Source organism: Dendronephthya gigantea, unplaced genomic scaffold (genome assembly GCF_004324835.1).
Source record: "Dendronephthya gigantea isolate DGI-Jeju-01 unplaced genomic scaffold, DenGig_1.0 000266F, whole genome shotgun sequence".
In the NCBI taxonomy this organism is placed as follows: domain Eukaryota; kingdom Metazoa; phylum Cnidaria; class Anthozoa; order Malacalcyonacea; family Nephtheidae; genus Dendronephthya; species Dendronephthya gigantea.
Window position 1 is genome coordinate 44,309 of NW_021163276.1, and position 10,876 is coordinate 55,184.

The following is a 10,876-nucleotide window of genomic DNA, read 5'->3' on the forward strand; positions in this document are numbered from 1 at the left end:
CATTCGAAATTCAACATAATACAGTCCTGATTGTGGAAATTACTCATGAAATGCGGAAAACATACCTTATGTTGACACTATTATAATAAAAAATACGACTTCCCGACATAGGACTTCCTGTTAGATTTATTTCGCCAAAAATAGCTCAAAGATTATTATATAAGAAACTTGGTGCCAAGCAAGCTATACCACTTTAAAGTTTAGCAAACGTAAATAAAAAGTGCGCATATAATATATTGTACGTGCGCAACCGTAATTCCTCGAAAAAAAGAAATAAGAAGCTGGAAATCAATAAACTTGGTGGGTTTTTCAACAATCATAACATTGTCTGCTTTTTATGCTTTCTTGCTAAACTATGCGCATCAGGCGGACAATATAAATATCGACTTTTTTACTATTATGCACAAGCAATACACCATCTATATGGCTCTCTTTACAGTATACCGTATTAATTGACATGGTCACGACACCAAAATTAGCAATGTTAGAGCAGGTCTTACACGCTAAAGTATGATACTAACGATAGCGTTATTGCTCCAACATGATCCATTTTTAGATTAGAAAAGCTGGCGCAAAGTAAGATGCGCTTCTAATACATCGCCGTATATATAATTATCATTTTTCTACCATTACTATTCTTTGTAAATTTGTTGATAGAATCTGCATGTATTTGATGTTGTTGTACCGGGAATGAATGTTGTTCAAGATAAAATAAAAAATAGGCACGAATTTGTACATGTGGCTAGCAACTGCATGGTAAGTATGGTAACCGATGGAATAATCAAGATATGGTGAAAACTGCATGTTAAGTTTAAAGGTTATTTTGGTTTTATCCGATTAACTATTGAGACAAGGCGAATAAGTTACAACACAGTAAGACATTAATGATATTTATAATTATAAACTGAATACGAAATAAACGAATTGTTCTATGACTATGGCCAGCATCGTCTAAAGCTTTGACAAATACATGCACAACATTTTTATTATTTAAATGAATGCTTCCAACATCGTCTGCTGAAAGTATTTATCTGATTGTTCTTTCTTTTTTGTATTTTAGTATAATCAGCTATGAAATACAAGGTTACGGTCGAAACTGGGGATCTGATTGGTGCTGGCACCCACGCATCTGTTTCAATTCAGCTTATAGGTAATATATATAGAAATGAAAAATTATAATTGCAATTGGCAAACTTAATGTTATTTCTGTTGTTTATGTTCTGAACCGTTGAACCGTTCCGTTTGCCCGGAACTATGCCGTCATGCATCGTAAGTAAAAATATTCCTTATAATTTTTAGGCAAAAATGGAGCAGAGACAAAGAGATTTCCATTGCACAAATATTTCCACAACGACTTCAAGAAAGGTGAAACTGATACGTATGATGTTGAGGGCGATGACGTTGGTGATATTGCAATGATCTCTTTAAATAAGCATGATTTACTCCTATAAAGAGTGATTGGTATATGGCTAAAATCGTTATACAGAAGGGTGATGATGAAAGCAGCAAGTACGCATTCCCTTGTTATCGCTGGATTATTAAACACATGGTAGTCTTCGAAGGAAAAGGTACAAAATATTAATTAAGAACGTTAAAGCTCGTGTTAAAATCAGATCCGTAGTAGGTTGTCGAGATAATTAACTGGGATCTACACCGTTTTTGTACAATTTTACATTTAATATGTTTCTATGTATTTACATCGGAATATTTCTACACATCCATGCAGCCGAATTTTGAAAAAAACCCTTTCAGAATTAGACCTTTGATATCGCAAGTTTTATAGTATATTCAACAAGAGAACTTAAAGTGGAGGTTTAATCCGTTCTGCCCATCAGCTCTGTCTGATTTCGCATGTTTCGACTTTTTCGAAACATAAACTCTAACCCATATTCAATTAGAAGCGTATAGGACTGGAAAAAAGAGAATGCAAGACAATAAGATAATCAGACGTATTTTTAAAGGTTAGAAGTTACATAAAGTGTAAAGTGGAAGTTAAGTCCGTTCTGTCCATCAGCTCTATTCATAACAATGCCCGCTGCTGTTCTCTGATTTCGCACGTTTCGACTTTTTCAAAACATAAACTCTATCCCATATCCATGTATAGAAGCGTTCCGAACCTAAATAGAAAAAAGATAATCCAAAACAATAAGATAATCAGACGTATTTTTAAAGGATAGAAGTTGCATACGGACTTAAGAAATCTGCTTGTTTGATTACCAATTACTTGTATGTATCAAAATGCTTTAATTTTGCTCCCATGCATATACTATGATATCTTTCAGCGATATTACCTAATTCAAAGGAGAATGTAACAGTTTTGGCAGAACAACGTATTAAAGAAGTGAGTGGAAACAGGGAGTTGTACAAGTGGAGCTCAGGCACTCAGGATTTTCCTGGATACATCGATGCTAAAGACCCATCGTCGCTACCCAAGGACGTGCAGTTCACCGAGGAAGCCACGCTATCTCTTTTCAGTGTTGGCTTGGCGGATTTTACGAACATTGGGTTGAGCGGCCTGTTTGAGCTTTGGGATTCCTGGGATAGCCTTGATGATTTTAGAAACCTCGTCACTCCAGCCATTCAGACCCCTCTTCCCGATGCTGCGGACTATTGGAGAGATGACGTCTGGTTCGGGTCACAATTCTTAAATGCCTCAAGCCCAGAAGTGATCAGAAAATGTGAAAAGCTGCCTCTAAATTTTCCTGTGAAAAATGAAATGGTGGACAAGCTCCTGGATCGGGGTTATGATTTGAAGAAAGCTCTCAAGGTAAATAGCATAGTTTGTTTCATCACGTATCAGATGTTGTTTCCTTTCAGACGACAACAAGATTTACCCCGCAAGAGGCATGCACCTGTGATGTTGTTTAACATAGCTGAAGGTGCAGGTGCCTCAACCGTATCTAGAAGCTACAAAACGGAAATTATACCTGACAAAGAACCGATAAACATTTTCAATTTTTGCCATCATAGCAAGGCCTGATTTTCATCGTTGACTACGAAATTCTTGAAGGCATCAGCACAATGAACAAACCAAAAGATAAACGCTACATAACAGCAGCTATGGGACTTTTCTATCTGAGAAAAAACGATGATATCGTGCCTATTGCCATTCAACTGGGACAGCAACCTGGAAAAGACAATCCAATTTGGACACCACAGCAAGATTCTGAGTGGGATTGGATTATGGCAAAACTGTGGCTTCGATGTGCCGACACACAGTATCACCAGGTTAGACCTCCATATAAATTACTATGTTTTGAACCTTTGAAGTTGCTCATTCATGACACCTCGATAGATTGTGTCTAGATTATTGTTGCGGCAACAAATTGATGTATACCTATACTACATTAATTAAGTCCCTTAATTAAGATGCACCAAATCTACGACGCGGACGTGACATGAAGTCAGCCGGTAGTGTTTGAAACCCAATTTTAATTAGTTTTACCTACAGCTCTGAAGACAGTATTACTTCACGTCCGCAACTTGGTGTATCTTAAGGTCCCTATTATCTTATATCAGATTTTTCTCTATACAGCTGTCACGTACTCAAATACGCCCACTGCCATCACTCCTTAGTGTACTTGTTCCCGGATCAAATGTTTGGATAACCTACCTCATGCCAAAATATAGGCCAAACGAATAAAGTATAGCTAATTCAATTTCACAACTACAGATGATTACACATCTTCTTCGGTGTCACTTAATGATGGAACCAACTGCTGTGTCTTCTTGGCGAAATTTGCCCTCTGTTCATCCGATATGGAAACTTTTGTACCCCCACACGAAGGGTATTATGGCCATCAACACGCTTGGGCGAAACAAGTTGATCTCACCAGGAGGCATCGCAGATAAAGTGCTGAGTATAGGAGGTGGTGGTCATATTGCTTTGATGCAGAAGCACTACAGAAGCGTTACATTTGAAAGTTATGATCTAAAGAAGAACCTCACTGAACGGGGTGTTAAAGATCTTAGGAAGTTTCACTACAAAAACGATGCTTTACTTCTTTGGGATGCTATCCATCAATTTGTACAAGATGTCATATATATTTACTACCAAGATGATAAATCTGTTAAAAAGGTAAACATTGCAATTCGGGCGTTTGACTTACCAAAACAGAAAAATTCTTAGTTTGTATAATAATATATAGCTATGTGTGTATGTGTGGCTTCAGAGCTCTGGTCACATTCGCGAATATATTTAAAGAGGAAAATTCACCAGAGCTATGTTTCCTTAGGATAACGAGATTCAAGACTGGATTCGTGATCTTCATGAGAACGGATACCGTTTTGGAAGTACTAATGTTGATAAGAAAGTCCCAAAATCTTTCAGCAAGCGTGGAGAGCTGATCCATTTTCTATGTATCGTAATATTTACCTGCTCTTGTCAACATGCTGCTGTTAATTTTTCGCAAATGGCAACTTACGGTTTCCATCCCAATTCTCCAAGTTTGATGAGACAACCACCGCCTACCACAAAAGGAAAGGTCGACATGAATATGGTCATGTCCTCGTTGGCAAATAAACACCAAGCGGGTGTGATGGTTTCCGTTGTGAATGCCTTAACTACGATTTATCCCACGGAGGTTAATATTATATAACACTGTACGTTTTGTAGCTATTAAAACATGAGAATGCGATAAATAAGAAAGGGCTTAATCCAATTTTAGACTTAATCTTAGAAATCTTAGACTGGTATCCGCCAAACGATATTTGGTGCCCTCGCGGGCTCACCCCTAAGGCAACAAAGCAAGCATAAACGCTAAATTTAAACTTGTTTTAAATAAACAGCCTCATAATTAATAATTAAGAGTGGCTAATTCTCTCCATTTAGAAATTTCTTGGCGACTTCTCTGACAGTTTGTTTGGTGATGCCTCGGCACAGGCTGCCATTGCGAAATTCCAAAGTGAGCTTGATAAAATTACGCAAATGATTCACGAGAGAAACAGTGGTATGATCAGTCCTTATACATGGCTTCTGCCTGGTCGAGTTCCAAACAGCATCGCTATATAAATGGCAAGAACTATACCCACCCATGATTCCCACCCAAGTGTGAATGATCTAAAAACAATGTATTTTAGGAGTTATCATATGTAGTAATTTATCGGCGATGTTCTGCGATCCACTGATGATTGCCTCTCTGTGGCATGAAACTCAGAGTAGTGATGCGAAATTTTTAAGAATTATGTAAATAAATAAATAAATATTGCTCTATTTTCTTGCAGTATTGAGCACTCTTTTATTTCATACGAAGAATTTCTAATCAATTGTTTATGTATATAACAAATATAGGTCGCAAATTCCTCCAAGCAATTGATGACTGCTTTCCTATAAACCACCCTCTGAACAAAATATTCAACAGGAATACCTTAAAGCTAAGCTACAATTGCATGATAACATGTCAAAGGTCAATCATGTGATAAGCTGGCGTGTTATGAAACAGTGCAAGAGTTATAGTAATACATCTAAACGCTGTAGTCTTTGTACTCACAAAAAATTCATCATAATCTACCACCCTGAACTTTGTTCCCTGAATTCAAGAAGCGAACTTTTATCAAAATACAGAAATATATATAGAGATAAATTTAAGTAATCTTAATATATATATATATATATATATATATATATAATATATATATGTATATATACTATGTAACTCATTACGAGTGTCTAGGCCTTGGGACCCTAGGAGGCGGTTTAAAAGAAGAAAGGAACACACACACAACCCAATTAAGCCATAGACCATCCAAAGCGTTAATCAACTTGAATGTGAGAGATCGATCTTATTTATTTATCAGTGCGAATGTACATTCTAAACATATCAAATGTCCCAGTGCCACACACCTCATTTCATCTTCGTCATGAACATTCTTACAATTCAGGAAATAAGTATAGTTAAAAATACGTAGGTATATTATCCGCATAATCAAATTTATTTTGGAGCAAATCATGTTCAACCAGGTTCCTAATACCCAAAAGTAATTAGCGCGGATAATATACCTACGTATTTTTAACTATACTTATTTCCCGCGTTGGGGAACACATTTACGCGTCATTTTAGGCTTCTAAAATGCGATGTGCACAAAGTAAGAGTCTTTACGAACCATCTTAGACGTGGACATTTGCCGAAACCTGCCAACAACAAGCACCAATTGGAGCAGTAAGGCATACCTAATATACCCGGAGTATATCCTTTCTTGTACAATTTCACTTTGGCATCTCGAGTTGCTCTCAATTTTTCAGTTTTTAAAGATCGATGAAATTCACGATGTTTTGGACGTGGACAAACATGACTTCTCAATTGTGGGTTACATAAAAAGCAAAATTGAATGATTCGCCATTCGCCCCTCTGAATAAGGAAGCGCGACGCCATATCGAATATCTAAATTAGCGCTAAGTCACCACCAATGTGCATTATGTGCTCTATATATGGAGCTCACCGGTCACCACGCAGGCACGCACATTGAACAGTAGGTAAACTGGAATGCTAACTCCTGACAAACATCCCTATATTAGCTTGAAGCCAAAGTAGTTTTTCTGAGTTATGAGCTGAAATACTTGACGCCAGACGTTGGGCTGGGTGTCAAATTAAATTAAAGCTATTTAAAAGTTATATTTGGTATGGAAATTTAAAAATTTATACTACAAGGAAATATATAAAAAAACGAAAAAAAATTATACCAAATATTTTTTAGATAATTTCCTTTAAGCTAAACTCTAGAAATTTCTACCCGAAACTATAACATATATAGCTATAACAATAGCTTTAATTTCATATGCGACTCAACATTGGTGTTAAGTATTTCAGCTCATAACATAGGCGGCCCAAAATTGGGCGATATTTTTTCGCGCGAAAAACTTTTCGGCACATTGTCAATGTAATGTATAATATATAATTACATAAGGTAGGAAGCTCTTTTTTACGTTACGAAACTTACCACTTAGACTATGACAAAATACATCATTTATATTGACCGAAACTAATAAAAAAATATAGTAAACTAATCTCTGATAATTTTCCTCGCTTCTTACATGCGAATTACGATCTAAAACTACTTTTAACATGACAAAATACGGCAATATTTTTATAGTTTTTGATCAAAAATATTTCGTACGATGCGGGATGACAGTGGTCCCTGCATTCGTCATTGTCGTTAATTATATATTATACATTACATTGACCGGTGCCGAAAAATTTTTCGCGCGAAAAAATGTCGCCCAATTTTGGGCCGCCTATGCTCATAACTCAGAAAAAGTAAAAGCACTGGCTTCAATTGCCCCCAATGAGTTATCGTTCCAGTTTGTTTACAGTTTAATGGTCACGCATGTTTGTCGGCCATAATGGCCTGCATTTCTGGCCATGATAAATCAGATAATGTCCTAGTTTATAGTATAAAAAGTCATTCTAGTCAGAGCCAATCTTCACTCCTTAACACATGTACTTTTGCGATGAGCGAGGAAAATTTTGTCCCCTTGTAGCTGCCATCGTTCAATGGCAAAAGAATGTAAACAGGTAAAAAAAACCAACAGGACGGCTTCCATTACAAAGTCAGAAACGACTTCCTTCATGAGCTGAAACACTTAACACATAGCAGAACGGTCGTCTTCGGCAGCAACCAATTAAATTACATGCATGTTTATATAATTGGTTCTTTTCTTTATTTTTTAAACTATCCTCTAATAAAAGCAAATCCTACTCACCAATACCATGCATCTCATACTTATTTTGTTGTTACAAGTGACTATCATTATGATCGGATTTAACATTTTGGGTCACGCGAAATTCAACATAATGCATGCAGTCCTGATTGTGGAAATTATTCATGAAATGCGGAAAACATAACCTTATGTTGACACTGTTATAATAAAAAAATACGACTTCCCGACATTCAACACTTCCTGTTGAATTTATTTCGCCAAAAATAGCTCAAAGATTATTATATAAGAAAGTTGGTGCCAAGCAAGCTATACCACTTTAGTGAACGTAAAGTTAAGCAAGCGAAAATAAAACGTGCGCATATAATATATTGTAGGCCTACGTGCGCAACGTTAATTCCTCGAACACGTTACGGGAAAAAAAAAGCTGGAAATCAATAAACTTGGTGGGTTTTTTCAATATCTCATGGACATTGGGCGTTTTTGTAAGTAATGCACATGCGTCAGTTTATAACCAGCAAACGTTTTAACTTAGCATACGATTTTTAAGCATTTTTCGAGTGTTTTTGAACAGGTAAATGAGTAGCTTTTGTATTTTAAAGCATGCAAGTATTTTAATATGTTGATTTATCAAAAAAATGTATGATGCACCTCTGAATTTATTCGTCAATTTCGTTAAAATTATTTTGATTGGGAATTTATTTTAAAGGAGAATCTGTTTAAAAAGTAATTGAAATTTCGTTAAAAATTGTAGTATTTAAAACTATTCATAGCATTTTGATAGCTCGAGAGTCAACTTTATAATTTTACTTGACATTTTACTTATACGACTTCGATTACTTATAGAATTTCAGTGATGGTTGTTTGTTGCTTCAGGCGAGGGGATTTTGCGAATGTATAAATGAATCGAATGTATAAATGACACAGCTAAAGCGAGAGTCTTAAATTCGCGCAAGACTTATTCTCACACGCGGCCAATCTTCATTTTTGCCAATCGAAATAAATCGCTGCCGCATGTGACATATTTGCGACCATCTTATCGGCGTTCAGCAGCTCATTCAACTTCCTGTCACTTCGTGCTAACTTCAGCGGCTCATTCGACTTCCAGCTTCTTTGTACTTAAATAATATGCTTAACTTCTATGCGCTTAACATTCAGCTGCGGGTGAGACTGTTTTCTGGCATGCCAAATTTGTATTTTACGCGCAATATCTTATATATAAAGATAAAACGAACAATTCAATACGTGAATAAAGCAATCTTGAGAGTCAAAATTTCGACTTCAATTTAAAGAAATCTTCAGACAGAATGAAATACGATACTTTACAACGTATACAACACAGAGAATTAAAGCGCACGTCTGTCAAACGTCTGTTGCAAATAAAATTATAAAACTGAATATGTATATACTAACAAACATAATAATGTTTGATATGATAATAATGTTAGATAGTCTATGATAAATATGTATGATAACAACAATGCTACAGTCTGTTCCCGTTTGTTAATTAATTAACTTACTGTAATGACTTATATTCTTGCACCGGTATATTTCAAATAGTTACATATGATATATATATATGACATATATATATATATTAATATATATATATAATAATATATATATTTATATTATATAATAAATATATATATATAATATATAATATATATAATATTAATATATAATATATATATGTTTATATATATATATATATATATATATATACACCCATTTGCAAAAACGTTGGCCGCAGATAGATATATAGATAGATACTCGAAATCTAATTAGAATTTCATATGTTGTGTAATATGATTGAAATCCCATGCAAATGTAATGATATGCAATTCTAATTAGACTTTGAGTTTCTATCTATCTATCTATCTGCGGCCAACGTTTTTGCAAATTGGTGTATATCTATATATCTATATATATATATATATATATATATATATATATATATATATATATATATATATATATATATATATATATATAAAATATATATAGAAATAATATAATAGATGAAATACTACACGTTTATTATTATTATTATATTATATTCCTGGTTTAACAGATTCCGGCTTTTCTCATTCCTGGTTTCACAAATAAGGCCGAAATTTATTTCAGTTATGTGTAAGTCATAGGTCCTGTTTTTGCTAATGGCAATGACAAAACAAACAAACTATTCGAACATGAAAAGATATAAACGAAGGCCGAAAAAATTACACCATTTTAGCTGACATTTTGTCCCGAGAACAAATATCTTTGCCGAATATATCGTGCCTTGAATAAATTCCCGCGTGGAACACGTGCGTCTCCGAAAGGCAAGCTAAACCCGTTTTCCGTGGCGTAATATTGATGCTTTCGATTGTTTGGGGAAAAAAATCCGCAGTGCCGATCGCTCCCTAATTTTCCCGCCCGCTCGCAGTATTATGAAACGCCCGTGGAGCAGGTGGCATGTCTACCTTTTGCCATCGTAATTGCCAGCCAATAAAATAGCTATGTATTTCAATACTGAAAGTACGATCATATATCAGGGAGATAACACGGTGACAGAAACTGTATATCACTTTCTGAATTATTGAATTCAGTGACGGCGGAATGGGGGGAGGGGTCAGGAAGGCACCATTGAAGTAAATACAATTGGAATTATGATTATGGGGGGGGGATTGATGCCAGTGCTTTTACTTTTTCTGAGTTTTGTACCCAATAGCATCACATACAATAGTAGAAACACATGCCAACAGAACGAAAAATAAAATCTTTAAAAATTTTGAAGTGATTTTGGAAGAAAGAAAAAACAGAAAAATTATTGTAGGGAAAAAATGAGTAACCCTAGGTGAACACGACTTGGAAATGTATCAAATGTCACGAAATAAAATATATATATATATATATATATATATATTAATATATATATATATATATATAATTTATATATAATCTTGGATTTGTGCGTAGTAAACCAGAGTGCTCAATACAAGTAAATAGTAGAGCAAAAACAAATCAACAAAATATCTTATTTCGTATATGTTATTATATACATATTCAGTTTTATAATTTTATTCGCAACAGACGTTTGACAGACGTGCGCTTTAATTCTCTGTGTTGTATACGTTGTAAAGTAACGTATTTCATTCTGTCTGAAGATTTCTTTAAAATGAAATCGAAATTTTGACTCTCAAAATTGCTTTATTCACGTATTGAATTGTTCGTTTTATC

The 10,876-nt window shown here is 34.9% G+C and overlaps 1 pseudogene; it reads left to right on the forward strand.

Annotated features, from left to right (window-relative positions):
• Positions 1-158: 158 nt before the first annotated feature.
• Positions 159-5,150, forward strand: LOC114541101 (annotated as a pseudogene).
• Positions 5,151-10,876: the final 5,726 nt, after the last annotated feature.